The sequence below is a fragment of the Phascolarctos cinereus genome, unplaced genomic scaffold (genome assembly GCF_003287225.1).
Source record: "Phascolarctos cinereus isolate Bilbo 61053 unplaced genomic scaffold, phaCin_HiC Scaffold_5;HRSCAF=322, whole genome shotgun sequence".
NCBI classification, from domain to species: domain Eukaryota; kingdom Metazoa; phylum Chordata; class Mammalia; order Diprotodontia; family Phascolarctidae; genus Phascolarctos; species Phascolarctos cinereus.
The window spans coordinates 234,817,330-234,843,036 of NW_027555958.1; the positions used below are offsets into that span (position 1 = coordinate 234,817,330).

The following is a 25,707-nucleotide window of genomic DNA, read 5'->3' on the forward strand; positions in this document are numbered from 1 at the left end:
TTGAAGCTGGGTTTGAACTCAGGTCTTCCTGAATCCAAGTCCATCTCCATCATTCTATCCAGTGTGCCATTTAGCTCCTTAATTCTTTCACTCCCACCCAGGAGTGTGCTAGTAATTGTTTAACAACCTTTCCTCTGAAAATGCATGACACACTTATAAATTTAATCTGCATAATCAACATTTTATCCATCATTTTTTAAAGTCTAGACAATCAAAGAAAGACCTGATTTGTAGTTTTTGTCGATTTCTGGAATGTAAATGCTCACACTGAAAATTTAACAATCAGCTCACAGTGTCAGAGTTAACTTCAGCGTAACTCTGCCCCAACCCCTTTCCACACTGCACAGCTGACATCACTTTTTCAGGAAAACCCACATTCTACTTCAAACTAACATTCAAGGACTCCACCAAGACTCAGTCTTGGGTTGAAAGGACTTTGAGGCTAACTCTAAATAGATATTGCTTTGGTCTTAGCTCACTTTTCCTCAAACTATATCTTCTTTGAATTATAGATTTAGAGTTTAGAAGAGACCTCCAGGCCATTTAGTCCATTCCCTTCACAAAGAAATGAACTAAGGATCAGAGAGTTAAATTGATTTATTCATTGTTGCACAGGTGATTAGTGGCATGGGGAAGGGAAGGGAATAAGCATTTATATAGAACTTACTATGTGGTAGGGTCTGGGCTAAGCACTTTACAAATATTGTCTCATTGGATCTTCATAACAGCTCTGGGACTTAGGTGTTATTATTATCTCCACTTTGCAGTTGAAGAAATTGACACTGGCATAAGTTAAGTGACTTGCCCAGGGTCACAGAGCTAATAAGTATCTGAGATTGGATTTGTAGTAAGGCTAGTTCTATATGCCACTCGACCTAGCTGCTTGACATAAGGAGGCTCTGAATTCATGTCCTCTGACTTCAGATCCAGCAGTATCTAGTATAATGCACTGAGGGGAGAGATTAGTAATGGGAAGAGTAATGGGCAGGAGAAGGAGAAAGCAGAGGAAGGGAAGCAGAAGGAGAAAAAGGAAGAGAAAAGGGGAGGGAGGAGGAGGAAGAAAAGGAGGAGGAGTATGAGGAGGAGAAGAAGAAGAAGAACAAGAACAAGAACAAGAACAAGAAGAACAAGAAGAAGAAGAAGAAGAAGAAGAACAAGAACAAGAACAAGAAGAAGAACAAGAAAAACAAGAACAAGAAGAAGAAGAAAAGAAGAATGAGGAGGAGGAGGAGATGATGAAGAGGAGAATAATGAGGAGGAAGACAAGGAGAAAAAGCTGAAGAAGGAGAAAGAAGGAAAAGGAGGAAGTAGAGGAGAAGAAGAACAACAAGAAGAATTAAGTCTCATCTAATCTTTGTCAATAGCTGCTTATGTGCTTGTGTATGACCTTGGCCAAATAATTTCCTGCCTCTGATTACTCATCTGTATAAGAGTGATCATCTTAAAGCATCCTTTAGTTCCTTTCTAACTTTAACACCTTATAAAATAATACAGACAGAAAATCTCTTCCCAATGTCCATGAAAGCAGTATGGTATGATGATGTAAAGATGCTGGGACTTAAAGTCCAAATACCAGAGTTTTTAAGTCCCAGGGAGATGATATTGAGCAAATTATTTAAATTCCCTGGACCTCAATTATATCCATTCTTCATTTAGCAATTTCAATTCAGTTCAATAAAAATTAAGTGTCTGCTATATACAAGCACGGGACTGATAATACAAAGGTAGAAAATGAAATAGTCTGGAACCACAAGAAACTTAAATTCAAATGAAGATATTGTGCTTTTAGAATGTACTCATGATTTCATTAGTGTAGGAAATTGCTGGTGTGGAAACTCATCCTCTCCAACTAGCTCAAGCAAGTGTTCTGCAATTTATACTCTTAGAAAGTTATGTGGAGCACTGAGAGTTTAAGTGATCATTAGGATCACACAGTCAGGATGTATCAGAGGCAGAATGTCTTCTGGACTCTCTCAGTTCTATTTTTTATTCTCTATACCAAACTATCTCTCATGTGTAGACACATAAGTAAAATAGAGAAACAGAGAGAGGTAGATATGGAGACAGAGGCAGACAAAGACACAAACACAGAGACAGACAGATAGAGACAAAGACAGAGATAGAGACAGAGGGACACACAGAATTGTTCGTCCTTCATTCTCAAAGAGAACCAATGACATCAAGAAGGTGATGTCTTGACTTACAAATGAGTCGGATTTAAGTGAGGCAAAGCTATGCAAAGTTATCAGCCTCATTGTCCTCCAGAGTCATCAGAATCTAGTGGCAAGACATAAGTCAAGATCACTGGTGATGGCCCAGGATACAGTGGGAGACCTTGGCCTTTTTAAGCTGAAGTCTTTCCTGGGTCTCATTTTGTCTGAGGCAACAGCCATTCAGTGGTAAAGAGCTGGGCAAGAATTTGGACAAAAGATGGCCTAGTTTGACTTCACAAAAGAATCAGTCTGTGGGGAAAGACCCTCGAAGTTTCTGGCCAGAACAGAAACAATTGCTATTTACACTTACTCAGCCATCAAAACCCAAACAGTGAGCAAATGAAGCTTGGGCCAGGCCCTATTATTATCCAATCAGTGATAGCCAGAACAATTTGAGTTTAAAGTATACACGGAGAGAAATAGAAAGATGGAAAAAGACAGAGAGACATAGAGAGACAGAGAAGAGAGAAAGACAGAGAGAGACACCAATGTAGAGACCAACAGACAGAAATGGAGACAGACAGACAGACAAACACACAGAGAGAGAAGGAAAAAGATACAGAGAGATATAGAGACCCAGAGCTACAGAGAGAAAAACAAATAGAGAACTAATATCTGGGGAGACTTCACATGAGGGACCTGAACTGAGCCTGAAAGGAAGATAAAAATTCGGAGAAGGATAAATGAAAAGGGAGTACATGGGGATGACTTGGGCAAATGTGTGGAGAAAGGAGAACTTTAAACTTTAAAGCTGAACTTTAGCACTGCTAGCTGAGCAGTTTGACTAGAGCAGAGAGTGTGTGAAGGAGAGTAAAATGAAATCAGGCTAAGAGGATTTGTTGGAGTCAGATTATGAGAGGACTGACATGCCAGGATGAGCACTGTGTGTCTTGTGCTATAGATGATGGGGAACTTTCCAAGGATTTTGAGCAGGGAAGTGATGTAGTCAAACCTGGGATGTTACTCCTTCCTCTACCTTCCTCAATGAATGCCAGCTGGTTGTTGTTGTTATTATTACGGGATGCCGAGACACAGATATGAAGTATGTTCTTCTAGGAGTGAAGGAGATGCTAGGAAATCTTAGCTCCTTAAAATTTCCTTCAGAGTTGGGACAGAGAAGAAATATGCTTGAAACCCTGAGGAAGAAGCCACCAGAGCCATACACTCTCCAGCAGGGGAGCCAAGGTCTCTCAAGTGGCTTGTTTGGGCTCAGGCAGCCAGAAAACTACAAGGCTTACACATTTTTTATGCCTTTCCACATGTCTGGAAATTGCTGAGTTTCCAGAAACCCTATAGGGATGAGGAAGGGGGAGATGTTAGATTCTACTTAATCCATTTAAATTTTGCCAGTGTTTTTGAGAACCTACTGTATGCTCAGTCATGTGATCCAAAACAGTGACTGTATTCTTAATTAGCACTAGGAAAATGCTTAGTCCTTTACTCTGACACTTTGAATTTCATCAATGTGGGCATAGGGGCTCGGGTTACTTGGGTACACAACATACCCCTCCTGGTCCTTCTTATTCAGTATAATTCTTGCTCTTGGTTTCCCCTAAATTCTTTCCAGATGTGTTACTGTACCCAGTATGATGGAGACTCTCTTCCAGTACACTTTGTATCTCAAGGGCGCCAGCACAACACTCAAGCTGCATATCTGCTGTTTCTAATCGGTACAAATAATATTATAAGAAAAATTACTATTAAAACATGGCTTCATTATTCATTATTCCCTGCCCCACTCCCATCCCTGTCACTTCTAAGTCAGTGGCCATCGTGAATAATTTGAGGAAGACAAGACAGGGACCTTTGTCCCAAATTATCACCCTTATTGCCAGAAGTTTCATCATCAGAAATTAGTACCTTTAGCTCCTTGAAGTTGTTTTTGTTTGTTTGTTTGTTTGTTTACAGGAATTCTCCATTAAAATGCAAATAATCCTAGCGGAGGTCAGGGTCTCCCTTCTCAAGCTCTTAGTGGCTAACACCTGCAGTGGAAAAAATGATGCAGTTGTATTATACTACAAGTTGCTTTCTCACAACTATGAGGTCTACAAAACACTTTTCTCACAGTATCTCCATAAGTTAAGTAATTCAAATAGTATTAACTCATTTTACAGATGAGGAAACTGAGGCGTGGAGCAGTTAAACTATTCCTCCAAGACTCACACTGTAACCAAGAATTCATCTTGATTTCCTGACTCCAAATGGAAAGTATTTGTTATACCATGCTGCATTGGGAATGCTTAGTACCTGTGTGACCTTGGGTAATTTACTTAACCCCTCTGGGCCTCAGTTTTCTCAACTGTAAAGTGAGGAGATTGGGTCAGATTAATTCTGAGGTCCTTTCCAACTCTAAATCTATAGTCCCATGATATTATGATTAAGTGGCAACCTTCCAAATGAAAGATCTTATGTTAAAAAAAAAAAACCTCAGAACTAGAAGTTAGGTGGGTAGAGAGGCAAGGATGTGTAGGGAGAGGGCTTATGAGTAGGTGGTGGGACAGGGTGCCACAAATTTCTCCTGTTTCATAGCTTTGCCCACAGTTGGCCCTGGCACCACCTCATTTTCTTTGTCTTCTGCTTGGGCCACTCTGCTTCCCCTCCAATCTGTCACCAAGGATCATATCTGGGCAGTGCAAAGAAGTAATAGGGCCAGAGAGTGTGGGAATGGGTGAGCTGAGTGCTCAGGCTTCCCCTCCCTCATGCCACTGGGTCCTTGGACCCCCTGCTCCTTCTTCTTTTCCTCCCTCCCTCCTTGTGTCTGCCGACTCATACGTGCTACACAAGCTGTCTCTTTAATTATCACACCGAGAAGGAGCCGCAAACAGGTTTAAGATGTTCACGGTTTGCTGCGTCTATGTTACATCCTGAGTGCATGTAAACAACACCTTGTGGTATTGTCTGATAAATTAGACATTTCTCCTTCCTGAGGTTGGAGACAAACACTGCTTGTCCCCAAAGAGGGGCACGGGCAGCTCACCATGGAGCATCTTCTTGTTCAGTTATTGGGGAGGGAGGGGCATAAAGAGAATGCTTCTCCAGCTTAGGAAGTGTGTGGGTCTATTATTTGGACAAGTTGACTGTTAATGTGGAAAGAAGGAGCCTCAGAAAGGGGGAAGTATAGCAAAATCACTCCCACCACATCTGAGGCAGCAATGGGGGATGATGGGAGCTTGGAAAAATTGAAAGCTCTCAGATAATCCCTGCTGAAGCTGGATGTGAGGAGCTCTCCAGATCAAGTTCAGCTCCAGGAATTGAGACTTCAGGATTCCCTTCCCTGCGCAGTATGATAGCACTTCCTAAGCTGGAGTACCATATTCTTTATGCCCCTTATTTCTTTCAAAGGCATCTCTCCCTCCTAACATCTCCAATAACTCAACAAGAATATGCTCCATCGAGAATTGCCGATCCTCTCTTTGGGGACAAGAAGCCTGGTACAGCCAAATGAAGGAATAAATGCTGACCTTGGAGACCTTGGGTTTGACTCTTAGGTCTTTCACTTAATTATCCTTGTGCCTCTGTCCAAGTTATAACATCTCTCAGCCTCGATATCCTCATCTGTGAAATGAGGGCTTTGGACCAAATGACCTCTAAAGGTTCCTTCCAACTCTAAAACTAGGATCTTAAGGAATCCTCCTTAATGAGGAGATTGGTAAAGAAAGTTAGAAGGACAAAAGCTAAGGATCTGGATAACCCTTAAATTGGGTACTCAGTGCTCAGTGCTAATTGGAGATTAATGTGATTTTAATTTACGAGAAAATGTGATAGGATCAAGCCAATCAGTGTCTTTCTAGCCTCATTTTGTAAGTGTGGATTCATAGTTATTTGCATGTTTATACTGAACCTGGAACTTCCCTCAAAGTACATATGCTTGAAGTCTTTTTAAAAAAAATTAATATTCCTATTTTTAAAAAAATAAATGTTATTGATATCTTTTGTTTTTTATATCCCTGATCTTTCCTACTCTATCACCTCCCTCTTCCAGTGATTCATCCTCTATATATATAAAGAATAAAAAAGAAAGAAAAAAAACAGCTTAGAAAAGTTAACCAGTACATTGAAAAAGTCTGACGTCATGTGCAGACATCTCTCTCTTGAACAAAGCTGTTTGTTTACTGAGTGAGGTTCAGGCTGCCACAATACCCAGAGTTGTTGGCTGGAAAGAGTACTCAGTTGTCGCTTAAAAGCTCTTCCCAGCAGGATTCATAACACTCTCCCTTTTTTCTGTGCCCAATTCAAATTCCATCTTGTCCCTGAAGCCTTTCCTTTCCCCTCAGGTGGAAGAGATTTATCCTCATTACGTGTCTCAAGGCACTTTGTTAGGACATAACTTTTTCACTTAACTTCACTTTCCCTTGTAACCGAGTTATTTGTGTGTTTGTGCCTTCTCCCAAAAATTTAGAGAGAGGTAACCTGGCCTAGTGGGTAGAAAACTAACCCAGGAGTCAGGAAGATCTAGGTTTAATTTGCCTTTGGTACTAATGGTTGGCAAAGGCAATTAGTATCTCAGTGCCCCAGACAATTCTCTAAGCCTATAAATTATAGACAAATAGACCATCTGCATTGGTGGAGGGAGTTTCCACACCAGGAATTACAAAGATGTATGAAACCATAGGTCTAGACCAAAAAGAAAAATAAACAGGTGGGAAATTCCTGAAGAGCAAGGTCTGTGTCATATCTATTTGTGAGCCCATAATCTAATCTAGTCTCTTACACATAGTAAGTGCTTAATACATATGTGTTGAATTGACTTGTATTTCTTTAATTTAAGAAAGGCAAGGAATTTCCAAGACTCAGAGAAGTGAGGGGCAAGCCATAGGTCTCTCATAAACCTGATAGCCTGATCTAGAGCAAATTGCTTCTTTAATCTGGGCAATAGTCTCCTGATCTATAAAATGAAAGGTTTTGGAATAAATGATTGGCTATCACATTCTAGGGCTCTAGTCTATGATTATAAGTCTATCTCTTATTCTGAGTTTGACAATTTGCTTTTTTTTTTTCCTTTTGGAGGCAATTAGGGTTAATTGGTTTATCTAGGGTCTGTCATACAGCTAGCAAATGTCTGAGGCTGGATTTGAACTCAAGTACTCCTGACTCCAGAGCCAGTGCTCTATATCCATTGTACCACCTAGCTGGCCCAACAATTGCTTTTGAAAACAAAAAGTTTTTCATTTTTATTGATATTTTGATTTTATAGCACATTCATTTCTGGATATATCTGCCCTTCCATCCATCCCTTATAACAAAAAAAAAAAAAAGAAAAAGAAAAAGAAAAAAAAATTGAAGAAAACTAAAACATGCATCTGACCAGATATAAAATGAATATACCTAGTCCTTACCCTCTCCAATAAAAAGAGAGTGGTTCATTTTCTTATCTCATCAGGGACAAGCTCAATCATTATAATTAAACAATAATCAGTTTTCATATTTTGTTCTTTCTGTTTACTTTCTTATGGTCATTGTATATATATTGCTTTCCTGGTTCTGCTTGTTTCACTCTGCATCAGTTCAAATAAATATTCTCATACTTCCCTGAATTTGGATACTTCCCATGTTTGTTGTTCTTATAGCACAGAAATATTCCAATATATTCGTGGAACACAATTTGTTTAGTCATTCCCCAGTGGATGGGCTTCTATCCTGTTTCCAGTTCTTTGCTACCACAAAAAAAAAAAAGCCACTACCAAAGCTTGGTGGATATGGGAACTTTTGTTTTTATCTTTGACCTCCTTGAGTGCATATGCCTAGTAGTGAGATCTCTGGGTCAGAGAATATGGGCATTTGAGTCACTTTCTTAACGTAATTTCAAATTTCCTTCCAACATCAATTCATGGTTCCACCAGTGTTGTTCCAGACAAATTACTTTGTAGCCTAGAAATATTTATCCCAATGAGCTGAATAATGCTCCCCTGCCTGTGTCTCCATATGTGTACCCCTCAACTAATTAAATTAATTAATTCTCTTAAAACACAAGTTCAGGTGAAATAATGATGCAGAGGATAGTTAATTCCGTGGGTACAATGTTATGAATGGGAGAAAATAAAAATAGCTGATATTGATGTAGCACCTGAAATTTGCAAGCCTTTTTTCAAACTTAATTCATTTTAGCCTTACTACAACCCTACAAATTAAGCACTATACCAGGGGTGGGGAGCCAATGGCCTTGAGGCCACATATGACCCTCTACATCCCCAAGTACGGCCTTTACACTGAATCCAAACTTCACAGAACAAATTGTAAAACTTGGACTCAGTCAAAAAAATAGCCACATATAGCCTCAAGGCCTTAGGTTCCTCATCCCTGCACTACACCTATTATTACCCTTATTTTACCAGTGAGGAAACTGAGGCTAAGAGGAGATAAACTGATTTCCTTATGATCACACAGCTATTAAAAGTCAGTTGCTACACAATACTGCTGTTTCTGAGCAACCAAACTATAAAAGCTTAGAATATGTTCTAAAAATCAGAGGATATATAATCTTTATAATACTCATAGATTTTTCCCTTCCCCAAACTCTTCCCCACACATTTCCCCTTAGACCAGCCTAGAGATAGAAAGAGGACAATTCTTGCCTGCTAGCTAAAGTAAGGGGCAAGGAGATACTTACCAACACACTCACACACATAAGCCTATCCATATCAGCAGCAAAATGTGTAGGGAGAGTTTTTCTTTAAAAACAATTACCACAATAAACAAACTCAACACATTCTATAAAAGACTATAATTATTGTGCATAATTAGTCCAATATTTATTTATTTCATTTAACAAACATTTTTTAAGTGCCAACTGTGTGCGGTAAATAAATGAGATTTTCATTCATTCATACTTTGTGCAAAGTTCTGTGTTAGGGACTAAGGGAGATACAAAATTTAACTGACACACCCCCTGACTTCATGGAGCTTACAGTCTAGCAGGGGGATAAGACACAAACACAGGCCATTATAGACCACCACGTGATAAATGCATGTGAAAGATGCACAATACAAATCCATGAGAGATTTGAGAAACAAAGTCAGAACAAAAATGGTTCACAGGGAGTTGGAACCTTAGGGAAAGAGGACAATATTAAGATGGTGCCTATATATTGTTTATGAGTTCAGATCTTCAAGCTTAGATGAATTACATCACAAAGTAGCAAAAGAAATTGTGTATGTAATGACTGAATCTAATTAGTGATCTTTGAAAGAACATGGAGGATGAGAGAAGAGTTGGAGGCAGGACTGAAAAACAAATATTTTCCCCATTTTCATAAAAGGGAGGATAATAGTATGTGGAAAATATGGACCAGACCTATTTCTAGTTTACTTCTATAACACATATATGATGGTCACTGAACAGTTAGAAAATGGTTGTGATCACAACCAGCCAGCATAGCTTCATTTAGAACATATAATGCCAGAAAAGTCTCAATTCTTTCTTTTTTTTTTTTTTTTTTGCAAGAGTGCTGTCAAAAACACCTATAAGAGAATACTATAGATATAGCTTAACTGACTTTGGAAAAACATTTGAAAAAGTTATATCCTATGCTATTCTTGTGTATGAAAAGACAGAAATGAGTTAGATAATAGTATAGTTAGTTGGATTTTTTTTTCATTGTAGACTGCCCTTCTGAGTTGAGGCCTGCATGATGTAGCCCAAAGAGCAACAGACTAGGATTCAGAAGACCTGGGTTCCAATCCCAGCTCTACCACTGAATTGCCATGTGAACTTGGGTAAGTCACTAATTCTCTTTGAACCTCAGTCTGCCCATCTGTAAAATGGGGTCACTGTTTCCTGTGCTGTCCTACTCACAGGATTGTTGCTCAATTCAGGCAGCTAGGTATCACATCAGAAAGAGTGCTGGCATCAAGAATATTTGAGCATCTGAGATCAAATCCAGCCTCAGACACTCACTAGCTTTGTGGCTCTGGGCAAGTCACTTAACCTCTGTTTGCCTCCGTTTCCTCTTCTTCTGTAAAATGGGAACATCTTTGGGGATTGTTGTAAAGATAAAATGAGATTATTTATAAAGCATTTTGCAAAACTTAAAAAGTGATACATAAATGCTAGCAATTATTAGTAATATCATTATCTATATATCCGAAAGGAGCTTTGCAAAGGAAAGGTGTTAGGCAGGGAAATTAAGGATCATTTGTGCTGGGGGGAAGAGGATTGAGGAGGAAAAGTTAGGGCTAGCCCTCTTAGTCTCCCTTGCTTTCCAATCCAGAAGCAATTCTCAGCAACCTTTAGTGTCTTCCCTTCCATATCTTCACTGTTGCATGTACTCTACTAGGCACACATCCTTGTTTATGTTCCCTGCATGTGTTCTCAGAAGTGTTTCTGATGAGTGGAACAGGATTACCAATCAGCTTCTGCTTTGTTAAAGTCTGTCAGACAGCACAGACTCCATGCTGTTGGTCAAATCTGCTGCCCTGTTATTGTGGATCTGTCCCAAGTAAGACATCTATTTTATAGATTTGGAGACTCATGAACAACTCCCACAGTTGGAAAAGACCTCAGAGGCCCAGTGTGTGGTCATGAAAAGAGTGACGGATTTGTAGTTAGGGGATCTGGGTTCAAGTCCCAACTTTCACTTATTACCTATGTGACTTAGCTATCACTTAACCTCTTTGAGCCTCAGTCTCTTTACTTGTAAAATGAAGGAACTGGATTAGAGGATCTCTCAAATCTATGGTCCTTTGATCTACTCAAACCCTTAACTGAACAGGAATCTTCTCCACAATATCCCTGAAAGGTGATTATCTAGAGACCTTCCTTGAAACTTCTAAGGATAGAGAGTTCACTCTTTCTGAGGCAATACCATTCCATTTTTGGATAGCTCCTATTCTTACTAAGCTTTTCCTTAAGTTGAGACTACACTCTCTCTACTCTCCACCCATTACCTAATCTTGTCCTCTGGCACTAAGTAAATTGAGCTTAATCCCTCTTCTTCCTCATGATGACATTTCAAATATTTGAAAACAACCATTCTTCTACCCCATCCTTCCCTTTAAATCTTCTCTTTTCCAGGCTTAATAAACATCTGTAGTTACTTCATATGGCAAAATTTCTAGTGTTCTCATCATTTAGTTACTCTCCTCTGGATGCAACCCAGAGTGTCAATATCCCTTCTAAAATGAAAACTGAGAACAATATTCCAGATGTGTACTGACCAGTACAAAACACAGAGGGACTATAATTTCTCTTGCTTTGGACATTATGTTTCTATTTATGTAGCCTAAGATAGATTTAACATTTTTGGCTTCCACATGACAGTTCTGGCTTATATTGAGCTGCCACACAGTTCAGTGAAAAGGTTCCCTGAATGATAAGCTGGGACCTTAGAGATCCTTCAGTCCAGCACCTTCAATTTATAGATGGAAAGACCTAGGCCTGGAGAGGTTCAGAGGCATATCTAAAGTCCTAGACAAAAGAGCAAAATAAGGATTCAAACTCAGGTCTCCTGACTGTATGGAAGTCAGAGTGATACAGTAGAAAATGTACTGTATTTGGAGTCTGAAGACTTGGGTTCAAATTATAGCTCTGCTACTTATGGCCTATATGTTTGCTGTTCAGTCATATCTGACTCTTCATGATGCCATTTGGGGTTTTCTTGGCAAAGATACTAGAGTGATTTGCCATTTCCTTCTCCAGCTCATTTTGCACATGAGGAACTGAGGCAAAGAGAGTGAAGTGACTTGCCCAGGGTCACACAGCTAGTAAGTGTCTGAGGCCAGATTTGAACTCAGGAAGATGAGTCTTCCTGACTCCAGGCCCCATGCTCTATCCACTGAGCCACATACCTGCTCTTTTACCCTTTACTCCCCCCAAATACTCTGAGATCCATAGTCTCTGACTTTCTTGCTGTTCCTGACATTCAATACTCCATCATCCTACTTTGTGTCTCTTCATTAGATGTCCTGCATTAGCTAATTAGAGGGGTTACATAAATGAGAAAGGCAGTCCCCAGTTTCAGGGAGCTCAAATTCTAATGGGGAAAGACAATACATAAATGGGAGATGCAAGGTGGGGTAGGGAGAGAACATACTTGAAAGCCTACCTATCAGAGCTGGGGAATATGGGAGAGAGTTCGGAGTTTCATTCCTGAGAAGATTATGATATGATATGATACCTGGAGCATAGGGTACGATGTTGAGGAAGTAATGTGGAGGCCTGGTTGGAGGCAAGATAAGGAGAGAGCCCACCTGGGGGACCCAATAATAGAGTCTAAGGTTGTGGTTAATCTCTCTGATCCTCACTTCCTCATTTGTCAAGGGAAGGGATTGGAATAGATGGTTTCTGATGCACCTTTCATCTGTAAATGCTATGATCCAATGACTTCTAATGTTATACCATTGTATCATGCTTGCCTTTTGCATATACCTGATTTATAGTTGGGTTCTTCCCACTGTCGCTTCTAATTGCATTATTATTGTGTTTAAAAAAAAAAACAGAAGTAATAGTACTTTACATTTATCCCTATTAAATTTTACCTTGTTAGTTTCATACTTCCATTACAATCAGAACTATAACTAGGGTGGGGCAACTGGTATTTTGCATCAGCATGCTAAAATTTAGAAGACACTGAAAGCGTTTTTTACCTTTTCAGAAGCAACTTAAATTAGCACCTAATTAGCAATGATTAGTTAAAATTGGAAGACCTCAGGCTGCTATTCCCCCAGCTCTTCCTTGGACATTGCTTGCTCTTCCATCTTCTTGGTGTCAGCCTCCTGTCTCAATTGAATTTATCTTCGAAAGTTGGTTTGAGAGTGCTTTTCATGTTCCTTGCCCAGGGGAGCAGTCTGTGGTACTTGTTGAATGCACAAAAATTGCTAGTTATAGCTGTAATTCCAGAACTTGGAGATGTTTTTGGACCCGGATTTTATCATCTACTATATTTTCTAACATATTCTTGAGTCCTTGTAAACACTTTATTGGGCATCCATTTATGAAGTTCAATAATAATTTAATTCAACTAGCATTTATTAAGTGGAAGACACTGTATGAGACATAGCATGGTGTAATGTATAGAGAGCCAGCCTCGGAGTCACAAAGACCTGGATTCAAGATCTGCCTTTGACATATCATGGATATATGACCCTGGTTAAGTCAATTAATCTCTCAGTTCCCCTTGTCAACTCTCTAAGGCTTTAAGTTAAAGAAGAGTCACTGATCTGCATTGTTACTGGGAGTTTTTTTTGCTGTATATACCGATTGGTAAACTGATGAAATCACGAGTCCAGACAAAAATAAAGACTCTGTATAATGTTGGAGAGACAGTGATGAAAAATCATACAGTCCCCTTCCCTTAAGGGATTTGCAGTCTGATACAGAGTTCTGACATGTATGCCAATAACTATGAAACAAGACAGAATACGATCAGTGCAAAGGAGAGATTCTAACAAATAGTATACAGAATATGAGGAAGGAGGCATCATTTTGAACTTGGAAGGTGGGAAGAGATCAGGGAAAGTTTTATGGAAGAAGTTGGCACGTGAGCTTGGCCTTGAAGGATATAGAAAGGCCACATTCCAGGGATAGGAGCAGGAGACAGGAAGACAACCCCCAGAATACCTAGTCATCTGACTTGGCTGGGATGTAGTATTCAAGGAGAAGTAGTGGGGGAAAAAAGTTTGAAAAGGTAGGTTGGAGTCGTTGTAGAAAGCCTCGAATGCCAGGCTAAGTAGATTGTTTGCATTTTATCTTAGAGACCATGGGGAATCCTCTGAAGATGGTGAACAGATGAATGACATGGTCAGACCTGTCCCTAGGAAGATCGTGTTGGCATCTTTGTGGGGGATTTATTGTAGAGAGGAGAGACTGGAAGCAGAGACATCAAAAAGGAGGCCATTACAAGAGGAGAAGTATTGGCTGTGGAAAGGAAGTGGATATTTGAGAGAGATTCCAGAAGTAAAATTGACAGAACTTGGTGATTGATTGAATGTGAAAGGTGAAGGAGAGGAAAAAGTTGAAGGTGACTGTGAGATTTCAGTCTGTCACTGAAAGGATAGTGATGCTTTGATAATAAATTTGGAATTTCGGAGGAGGGGAGAGTTTGGGGAATAAGAAAATTGTTTCTGTCTTGCATATGTTGTGTTTGTGATGCCAACATGACATCCATATGGAGGGGGTCAACAAGCACCTGGAGATGAGGAACTGGAACTCAGGGAAAAGCCTGGCATTTACTAGGGCATCATCCACATAAAGGTGATTCATGAGGCCATTAGAGCAGATGAGGTTACCAAAGGACAGAAAAAAGAGAAAAAGGTTAAAGACAAAGCCTTGGGGGATGCAGGGCATCCCAGAGAGTCACAAAAACTAAATGAGGATGTCCTTTGTGTTTGTGCAAAGGGGACTATGGGTGCAGAACATTGCATATGCTATCAGACTTGCATAATGCATTTGCTGGTAGGTTTTGCCGAACTGCCTTTTAAATTTTTTTCTTCTCTTGTGTTTTGTTACAAAGAACAGCTCTCTGTGTAGTGAAGGGGGAGGGATTTGGATATGGATAGGGAAATGAAGGTTATGTTAAAACAAAAGATAACAATAAAAACCTTCAAATTTAAAAAAAAAAGAAAGAAGTCTAATTCAGCAGAAAGATCAAAAGGGATAAGAACTGAGAAAAAGGAATTAATCATTTCTGTTATGATCTTGACCCTGCCTTATAATACCCACAATCCAAAAAGGTGAGTGCAGTCTCAAATGGCTTCTTCTGTCTCTGCCTTAGACATCATATTCATCCATTCAACAAACATCAAGAAACTATTATGAAGCTAGCACTGTGTGATGCACTGTGGGAGATACAGAGAAGAGATAGACATGGTCTGTGCTCTCAGGGAGTTTAGTCTAGGAGTGGGAGTGACATATGGACACACATAATCACAAGAGTACATTTCATGAAGAGTTCATAAGGTACAAAGTGCTATGAGTAATTCTAGGCAAGAGAGATCCATTCCTTTCAGCTCAGTTAGGGGTGGGGGGTGGGGAATCATGTGAGATTTTATAGGAATTGACAGATGAATAGTAAAACTGTAACTACCCCAGGTTGTCCAGTTACATGTATAAGGTACACTCACCCAGTCTGGGGTGGGAAAGGTACTTCCTTATAGTAATCCTCCATATCTTTTGGTCTTCTACTGGGCATGGGTCAAGCACTGTGCTAGGTCCTTTACAAATATTTGATCTTCACAACAACCCTGGGAAGTAGGTACAATTATGATCATTAGGAATGAGTGCCATCTCAATAACCATTAATGGGAAAGAATGAGAGAAATTACAGAACTTATTAGTAATCTTCTTTGTCTGGAGTATAAGGTACGTGTTAGGGAGTGGTATGAGTTAGGCTGGCACCAGATTATAAATGAACTACATTGATAGGTAAAAGAATCTGAACTCCCTACCCTTCTAGAAGGCAATAGGGAGGTACTGAGGGATTTTGAGCAGTGGAGAGATATGGTTAGATCTCTGCATAAAGAACTAATCTGTGAAAGCCTGATTGAAGGGGAAAAGAATGAAGCTGGAAGGATTAGTCAGAAAGCTACTGCAGATATAATGGAATATTATTGTGCAGTAAGAAATTATGACATTAAAGAATTCAGAAAAAAATAAAAACATGTAAAAAAAATCTTTGTGAACTGATACAGACTGAAATAAGCTGAACCAGCAGAACAATGTACATGAGTACAATAATGTAAATGAAAAACACTAATTTTAAAAGCAGCTGAATTCTCAGTTACTGTCATGATAATCTTGGTCCAAGAAAGAAGATAATGAAGCATGTCTCTCTCCTCACAGCAGAGAGATGAGAGTCTATGGGGACAGAATGTTATTTGTGCTATCAGAAATGGTCACTCTATCAGTTGTTTTTGCTTGACTGGTTTTCTTTGTCAAAATGGAGGGCCCACTCCTAAGTCTGAGGATATCCAGAAATAGAGATTTGGACTGGATCTGTAATTTCATTAGGGCAGGAATAGGAATCTGCAAACTTTGGCTCACCACCTTTTTTTGTATGCCTGTGAGCTAAGGATGGTTTTTACATTGTTAAAATTTTATTATATTTCAAAATGTTAAAAGAAAAAAAAAAGCATAGCTCAGAATTTGGCCCATCTCTGGCATAAGAAACTTTCAGATTAGGAAATTCTCTCTACCAATACAGGCTGACACCTTTGAGTCTTAGAGAGTTGCCCAGAGATCCAAGAAGCTAAGTGCTTTACCCAAGATCATATAGCCGGTATTTTTCAGGGGCAGCACTTGAACCCAGGTCTCTCTGGCTTTGAGGCCAATGCTCTGGCCACAATACCTCTCAGAAATAACTGATGGTAGATCTGTAAGGTATCATCAGAACTTACTTTGAAATATTTAATTTTATTTTTTAAATAATAGTCTAGGAAAGAGGTAGTGAGGGATTGGATTGGAATGGTTACAAATGTGAGTAGAAAGGAAGGAACAGCTGTGAGAGACCCTGCAGAGAGAGAATGATGGGACTTGAAGACAGACGGGATGTGGACTATGAAGAATAGAGAGGGCTCAAATTTGGTGCAGAGGTTTTGAGCTTGAGTAATTGGGAGAATGGCGGTGCCATCAATCTAAACAGAGTTCATGGAGAATGGATTTTGGAGGAGAGATGAGTTCAGCTTCAGATCTGACGAATGCCTACAAAGAAGCCAGCCCAAGTGCAAATGAGTATAGGACAAAATGCCTCTGTGAGTTTTAAGAGAACCCGAGAAGAATGAATTGGGCTGAGGGGGGAGGGGGGAAGGGGAGGTTGAGGTTCAGAGAGGCAATTAGGAGAGACTTCCTTGAGGAAGAAATTTTAATTAGGGTTTTGAAGAGGATGAAGCCAAGAGGTTGGCAGAGTGGAGTGGGCTGAGGTGGGGATGAGGTAATTGGAATGGAGGAGGCACTTCCTGACATCAAGGCTAATTTGTCTCTTTGTAACCTATCACCCATTGTTTCTAGATAGGACCTCTGTGACCAAGCACCAACGAATTGAAAACTTTTTCTCACTGACAGGCAGCCCTTCAAATACTGAGTCTAGCTCCAAATACCTATGCATACATAGATATGTGCATCTATACATAGAGAAATAAACATAGTATTTGAAAGGTTCTTACATAGAAGAATTAAAAGGAAATAGTATATAGAGAGTGTTTTACAAGCCTAAAAGCACTTTGTAAATGTTAGCTAGTATTCTTATTGCCAGGATTTTCAGAGAGGCAGTGTAGCATAGTGGACAGACAGTTGGCTTTGAAGCCAAGATCTGAGTTCAAGTTTCACCCCTTATATATATTGACTGTGTGACTTTGGTCAAGACATTTAACTTGCAGAACTACTATAGAAACTTCTCTATGACTATAAGTTGCAGGGAAGGTACCAACCTGTATCAGTAAAGGGAGTTTCCACATCTCCTTCTATATCAACTAGGGTAAGTAATTCCCTACGTTGGGAAATCATAGGTCCTATCCCTGTCCTATTAGAAGCAGTTAGGTGTCATGGTGGATAGAGTACTAAGTTAAAATATTGCCCTCAGATAATTACTAATTGTGTGACCCTGGGCAAGTCATTTAACTGCTGTATCCCTCAGTTTCCTCAACTGTAAAAAAAAAAAAAGAGAGAGGTAGTAATAAGCACCTACCTCCCAGGATTATTGTGAGGATCAAATTAAATAATATTCTGAAGTCCTTGGAATAGTACCTGGCACAAAGTAGGTGTTTATAAATGTTTCCTTCCTTCCTTCCTATTGCCTATGCCTATGCCTGTGCCTATAGGAATATATGTATGGGTCTGTATTTGTGTGTATGTATGTGTGATAGATGCATATTGCATACATACACATTACACAGATGCTTACTATTTGTGTGATTCTTGGGCAAGTCATATCACTTCTTTTGACCTCAGTTCTCTAACCTGTAAAATAAGGAGGTTGGCCTGGAGGGTCTCTAAAATCCCTTCCAGATCTAAATCCACTATTCTAAGGATTGACAGGAAAAGGGAAGGAATTTAGCTCCCAGAACAGCAATGGACACAGGTGCTTAAAAAGCCATTTGCAGATATAGCCAGCAATGTGACCGTGAGAGAGAAATGCCAGGTTGAAAGGAGAGAGATTGCAGGCCAAAGGGAAAGATGCTTGAAAAAAGTTCTGAGCAAATGAAAAACCCGTTTGAGGAAATGGAATTGTTCCTGCCTGTCAGAGTGCCGGGATACCTGGGTGATGGGTGAAGCTACCACAGACGGGGGAGAGACTGAGGGGGACAGAATGATTTTGTTGTGACAAGCAATGCCACATTCTGAGCTCCTGATGAGTTCCCCAGAACCACAGGATGCGGCTTTTAAAGTGATTTGTAATAACACTAGCACCAGGAGGAGGGGCTCTGCATGAATGTATCAACCCATCCCAGCCTCCCTTTCCCAGGCAGTGACTGGAAGGGTATTGTAGCTTCTTAGCAGAATTGTGCTGTATGAATGAATGTAAAACAGAGACATAACCACATCTTGCAAAAGGTTTTCAAATGTCATTAGACTTCCCCTCCCACCCTACCCATCCTTTGTCATGATTTTTTATTGGCTTACAGATTTCCTCAGCACCTACTTTGCCCCATCCCAGCTCTCTAATTTTTCCTCATTCTTCTCTATATAACTATCCCCTAATCCTCCATCTCCCCTTAGTATTACTGTGCCAAGTACTCCAACTCTTCCTTTATGTATCACTTTCTCCTGCTCCACCAATTTCCCCTCTTATTTCTACTCTTTTCTTTCCTCTCCCTCCTCTTCTCATCTTTGGCACTCATTTCAATTCCCCGCCTTGGTATAATTGCCCCACAACTCCTTCTTCTCCTCTCTAGATCCTTGCCTCCATAACCCCAACCTCTCCTCTTGATATCACTGGCCTCATTGCCCGGTTCCTTTGTTTGCAAAATGTAGGGGAGTCAGAGGACCTACGTTCAAATCCTGGCTCTATTATTTGCTACCATTTGAATTTGGATAAATCATGTCCCCTCTCTGGGTCTTAGCTTCCTCATCTGCAAAATGAGAGACCTCAGAACTTCTCAGGTTCTTTTCATCTCGAAATTTGTAATATTATGTCACGTCCCACCCCATTCCTCCTTTATCTCCTCTTGGTGCTATGTCTTTCAGTTCTTCTATCCCCTCATCTTCCTCTTTCCTCCCCTCTCAGCATTACCCACCACAGTATAAACACATTTTTACTAGATCTTCATGATGCCAACATAGCTTAATAAAAAAAGGAAAGTTCAGTCATTCTGAACTTTCTGGGCTGATCTCCTGTGCGTTGCTAAACAGCAGGAGATTGCTGATTTTCTCAATGAGCCTGACATTGTCACTGAACTGATTTAATCAGCCAGTTGCTTTGATGAGTAGACTAGTGGGTACCAGAGAGTACTATGGAAACCTGAGGTAGAGAAGAAAGGAGAGAGGCAAGAAAAAAAGGTGAGGTGGTCAGGGAAAGGGAAGAAGTTCAAAGAAAAGGAAGGAAGGGAAGGAAGGAAGGAAGGAAGGAAGGAAGGAAGGAAGGAAGGAAGGAAGGAAGGAAGGAAGGAAGGAAGGAAGGAAGGAAGGGAAGAAGGGAGGGAGGAAAGGAAGGACAGAGGGAAGAACTGAAGGAGGGAAAGAGAGATAAAACATGCATTTATGAAGCATCTATTCTGTTCCAGGCACTGTGGTAAGTACTTTACAAATATTATCTGATTTAATCCTCAGAAACACCTTGAGAGGTAAGTGATATTATTAACCCCATTTTACAGTTAAGGAAACTGAAGCAGACTGAACTTGAATGACTACCAGAAATTAGAAATGTGAGGCTAAGAAAAGAGAAGAAAGAGGCAATGTGGTTCAAGTGAAAGAGAGCTGTTTCTGTAGTCAGAGGACCTGGGTTTAAATCTAAGTCACCTGTCAAGGTGGGACTCCATTGATTATCCCAACACTTAAAAGTAATTGTTTTTGCAAATTACCTTGCTTCCTATGCATGCTAAATTAAGTGCCATTCACCTTCAGGATCAGGCAACCCACTGCTCCCTTTTCCCTAAATGATAGGTGGAAGGAAAGGGAAAAGCAGGCAAGGAAAAGGAAGAGGTGGGAAGGAAGATAGAGAGACTATGAGTATTCCATTTCTCACACTTAATTTTTATTAGGCTTGCAACCAAATTTCCTCGAGCCCCAGGGGATATAACCAGTGTTTAGTTTTTATGACTGTATATGTGCACTTATGAGTATGTCTGTGTTGGCGCTCAGAGGATCATAGCATTTTAGTCCTGGAAGGAACCAGCCTAACACAGTGGAATAATTACTGACTTTGAAATCAGAAAATGTGGGTTTATATTCCAGCCTACCACTTAATACCTAAATGCTGGGTAAATCATTGAACCTCAGTGGACCTCAGTTTCCACATCTGTAAAATTAGGGATTTCAACTTGATAGTCCATAAGGTTCCTTTGAGCTCTATGTCCTTTGATCTCATCAAATTTGGAGAATATTTATTTGCAGAATAAGTAGCAAACCAGGAATGATATGTGTCTGTAGATATGATGTATCTATCTGCATGTGCCTTTGTGTAAGAATGATTCTGGTATAACCTGTATTGAGTCGCTTGCCTTCTTAATGAGGGTAGGTGGGGAGGGAGGAAGGGAGAAAATTTGGAACCCAAAGTTTTAAAAACAAATGCTAAAAATTGTTTTCACATGCAACTGGGAAATAAGACATACAGGCAATGGGGTATAGAAATCTATCCTGCCCTACAGGAAAATAGAAAGGGAAGGGGATAAGAGAGGATGGGGGAAGATAGAAAGGAGGGTAGATTAAAGGAAGGGGTATTCAGAATGCAAGCTGTCTTGGGGTGGGAGGAGGGATGAGATGGGGAGAAAATTTGGGGAACTCAAAATCTTATGGAAGTGAATGTTAAAAAATAAAAAATTAATTAATTAATAAACTTCAAAAAAAGAATGATTCTGCATTATGTACAAATATACATGCAAACTTATATTTACCATAATTGTGTATCATCAGAAGCCCCCTATGTATTAGTGCCTTTAAGTTGCTCTGGAAGCCTCCACTCAGAAGGTGGGGATATGTGTCATGGGAAAATTCAAACCAGGAGCAGGGGATCCAGGCTTTTTTTGTCTCTGGTAGCTCCTTTAACTTAGTGATCACTGTCATCCATTGGTAAAGGAAGTGTGGCATAACAGAGTATTGTACTTAAGTCGGGAAGAACTGGATTAAAATCCTGCCTTGGATGCTTGCCAGCTATGTGATCAGGAGCAAGTTATTTAGTTTACTGGGTTTCAGTTCCCTCATCTATAAAATAAAAGGGGTAGATTTGATCTGTAAAGTCCCTTTTAGGTCTGAATCTGTGATTCTATGATCATATGGTATCCAGAATCCATTCATAAACCCAAGAAACCAACATTTTCTTGAGTGTCCTGATTGGAACAATTTTCTCCCATGAAGACCAAGAAGTTGGCGCCTCAATGGTATCTTTGAAAATACACAGCACCAGGTATGGTGACATTATCCTGTAAACTGCCACTTGGGAACCCAAAGCTAATGCTTCAAATCAAGAATTCTGAGCTACAGTGAGCTGGATAAGTTAGGTGTCCACACTAAGTCTAGCATCAATATGGTGAACCCTCAGGATGGGGGATAGGGAGGCAGGGCTGCCTAAAGAGGGATGAATGAGACAATATGGGAAATAGAGCAGGCTAAATGTACTGTGCTGATCAGTGGTAGACTCAGGCCCTAAAATGGCCTCTGGACTTCCAGCCTGAAAAAAATAGAGACACCCAGTCCTCAGATACAAGAAAAATAAGCAAAAGAGAGGGGAGGGGAGGAGTGCCATAATTTCCCCATCTTTAAAACAATGACATTGGTCTAGACCAGCACTTCTTAAACCGTGGGTCATGACTCCATATAGGGTCATGAAAAATTTGGCAACATTAAGGTTTCTGAACATGTAACAACCAAAAATTAATTAAATATCAAGCGTGTCATGAATCTGAGGTGTTTCTGGCAGTGCTTGCCCATGTTCCATTGTGCAACTTCACTGCAGCCTTGGTTCTGAACACAAAGCATGTGCACTTTTCATGCCGACATACCACGTGATACCAATGACCACTGCTGAAATGCAAAAAGAGATTGTGGATAGAAAGTTTAAGAAGCCCTGTTTAAGACAGCCTCTCAGGTCTCATCCAGTTTTATATCTGTGATCCCATGATTCTACATTTATGTTATTATGAAAAGAGCTCTGAACAGGTAGAACTGGGCTCTGGACCTAGCTCTGGAACCACCTAGCTGTGTGATCTTCAGCAAAGCAATCAATCAACAAGCATTTCTTTTTTAAAAAATTAAATAATCTTTCATTTTATCTTCTTTTTATATCATCTTTATTTCCCATTTCATTCCTTATCCCTCCCCTTCCCAGAATACTATCCCTTTAAGTATGAAGAAAAGAACAAAGAAAATTAAAGTTCCATAAAACTTTGTAACATAATAAAAATGTACAATATTATATACAGTATCCCCTGCCCATGGGTAGCTAGGTGGTGAAGTTGAGTGCTAGGCCTGGAGTCAGGGAGACCTGAATTCAAATCAGGCCTCACATACTTAGCAGCTATGTGACCCTGGGTAAATCACTTACCCTTTTTTGCCTCAGTTTTCTCATCTGTAAAATGAATTGTAGAAGGAAAGGACAAACCACCCCAGTATCTTTGCCAAGGAAACCCCAAATGGAGTCACAAAGAGTCAGACACAACTAAAACTACTAAATAACAAATCCTCTACCCATGGCCCCAACTTCTGAAAAGGAGCACAGAGAGGTATCATCTCATGCGTCTTCTTTGGAGCCAAGCTTGGCCATTATAAGTTTCACTCATTCTGTTTCTTTTTTCTTTTTTCTTTTTTTTGCTGTTCTTTCCATTTACTTTGTGTTTATCACTTTCCTGGTTCTTCTTATTTTACTTTGCATGAGTTTGCATAGTCTTTTCCATACATCTCTGTATCTACTATATTTGTTTCTTATCCTACAGTAATACTCCATTACATTCATGTACCACATAATGTTTAGTCATTCTCCAATAGGTGGGCATCTGCTCTGCTTCAAATTCTTTTCTATCACAAAAAGTGCTGCTCTAAGGATATGAGGGTCTTTCTTTTTGTCATTGACTTCCTTGGGGTTTATGCTTCGCAGTAGAATTTTTAAGTCAAATGGTATAGATGTTTTAGTCATTTTGCACAAATTTCAAATTGCTTTCCAGATTGGTTGTACCAATCTGCCGCTCTACCAACAATGCATTGCTATACCTATCTTTACATGACCCCATCAACATTGACCATTCCCATGTTTTTTTTTCAACTTTGCCACTTTGCTCCTTCTGAAGTGAAACTTCAGAGTTGTTTTGATTTTCATTCTTCTTATTATAAAAGAAATGAAGTAAAATGAATGAATGTAGAAGCATTCATTAGATGCTGGCTATGCTTGGCAAAGCCCAGGGAGCTCTTAGTTCATATTAATGTGTCAGATGGCAAAGCTGGAGGTCTTGAAGGTTTACAGTCAGGACAGATGGTAAAGCCTAGAGGACCTTAGGATGCACATATGAGTTTTATCAGTAGTCAAATGTGTAAGTAGTCAAGCATCCCAGATGGATTCTTGGATGGCTAGAGTCAGGGAGGGAGAAAGGGAAGAAGAAGAGGGAAGGGAAGAAAGGAGATTGTCCCTGGTGGTGGTGGTGGTGGCAAACCTTCCCTCATCCCAGGCATCTTGGATAGGTTCTGGGTGTCCTAGGGCCTGAGGACCAGGCAATTTGGAGTATTCTTTCATATGGTTGTTAATAATTTACAATTGTTCATTTGAAAAATGTGTGCTCATCTCTTTTGACCACCTATCTATTAGGGAGTGGCTTTTGGTCTTATGTATTTCTTCACGAAACATTTATTAAATGCCTCCTGTGTTCTTAGAAGAGATCTCAGCAAAACCTTGTATGGAATTCTGGAATTCTCTTTACAGTAGCCATAAATGTCAGATGGCCATGTAGCTTTTCCTTGAATACTTCCAATATTTGAAGGCAAAGATTATATCCTATCCCTATAGTCTTTTGTACCGCCACTTTCCAGATTTGTCGTAGTCCTACACATCTTCCCCCATTTGTCAATGCCCCTCTTAAATCTGAATGTGATGGACTAGATGTCATCTGACCAGGCACTACCTCTCTCTCTGAACCTCCACCTTCTCATGTATAAAATAAGCAGGTTGGATTGGATGGTTTCTAAAGGATATTCCTGCTCTAACATTTGATGTTTATAGACAGTCCTCACCAGTGAGCCAGCCCTCCCCAATCTGTCCCCTCTCCTGATCTCCCCCTCTCTGCTCTCCTTTCCTCATCACGATTCTGGCCCCCAGCCGAATAGGCACATATGTTGATGCAGCTCCAGTGAGAAGAGCAGCAGATGCAGGGATGGCCGAGGAGTGGCCTCCTGTGCTGGGGAGTGAGGGATTTTGAATTGGGAAAGGAATGGGGGTAGGGTGGAAAGTGTAGAGGAAGGGAAAGCATGATTGGGAACTGCCATCTGCTGTCTTGGGAGTTTCCAGGGAAGTGTCTGCTCCCATCCAGAAGTCCCTTAGGAACAGGTAGAAGACATGCTTCCTAATTGCTGGTTAATTGGAAACATTTCAAACCATTTGACAGGTGCTCCTCCTGTCTCTGGCTGGAAGGAATCTGATGCTGTCATAAATGACTTAGAATCATAGACTGTAGAGTCAGAACTAAGAAGGACCTTAGTATATAGAATGTAAGAACAAATAACATAAAATGTCACAGCTAGAAGGGACCTTAGAATATAATAATAGCCAGCATTTATACAACCAGTCTACAAGCATTAAGTGCCTAGTTTGTGCTGGGCACTGCATTAAGCACTGGGGATTCAAAGAGAGACAAAATCAATCCCTGCCCTCAAGGAGCTCACATTCTAACGGAAGAGACAACATGGATGAATAAATGAGTGATTTCTTAAGCAGGCATCCTGTGCCAGGCCCTGTGCTAGGTGCCTTAAAGTTTTTTTGTTGTTCTTCAGTCATTTCAGTCATGTCTGACTCTTCATGACCCCATTTGGGGTTTTCTTGGCAAAGATACTGGAGTGGTTTTGCCATTTCCTTCTCCAGCTCATTTTACAGATGAGGAAACTGAGGCAAATATGGGTCACACAGTTAGTAAATGTCTGAGGCCTGATTTGAACTCAGGAAGATGAGCCTTCCTGACTCTAGGGCTGGCACTCTATCCACTGTGCCACCCAACTGCCCATGTTTTCCCTTATAATCCTATGTATTTTATTTTATGTATTTAAAAACATTCAGAGAAAAGGTCCATAGGCTTCACCAGACTGCCAATATGGTCCATGGTACAATAAAAGTTGAAGAACCCCTTGCATGGACCATATCCTACCACATAGATGAGGAATCTGGGCCCAAAGAGTGTTGCTGTGTTACTAATACAACTTAGTGACAGAGTAAGAATT

At 40.1% G+C, this 25,707-nt stretch overlaps 1 protein-coding gene across 1 annotated transcript in view; it reads left to right on the forward strand.

Moving 5' to 3' along the window:
- The window catches only part of LRFN2 (leucine rich repeat and fibronectin type III domain containing 2), a 346,234-nt gene that overhangs the window by 194,771 nt on the left and 125,756 nt on the right, over positions 1 to 25,707 (forward strand). Inside the window, exon 2 of the mRNA XM_020999332.2 lies at positions 9,814 to 9,926. The gene's annotated coding sequence lies outside the window, so the exon portion shown is untranslated. The remainder of the gene's footprint in view (positions 1 to 9,813; positions 9,927 to 25,707) is intronic.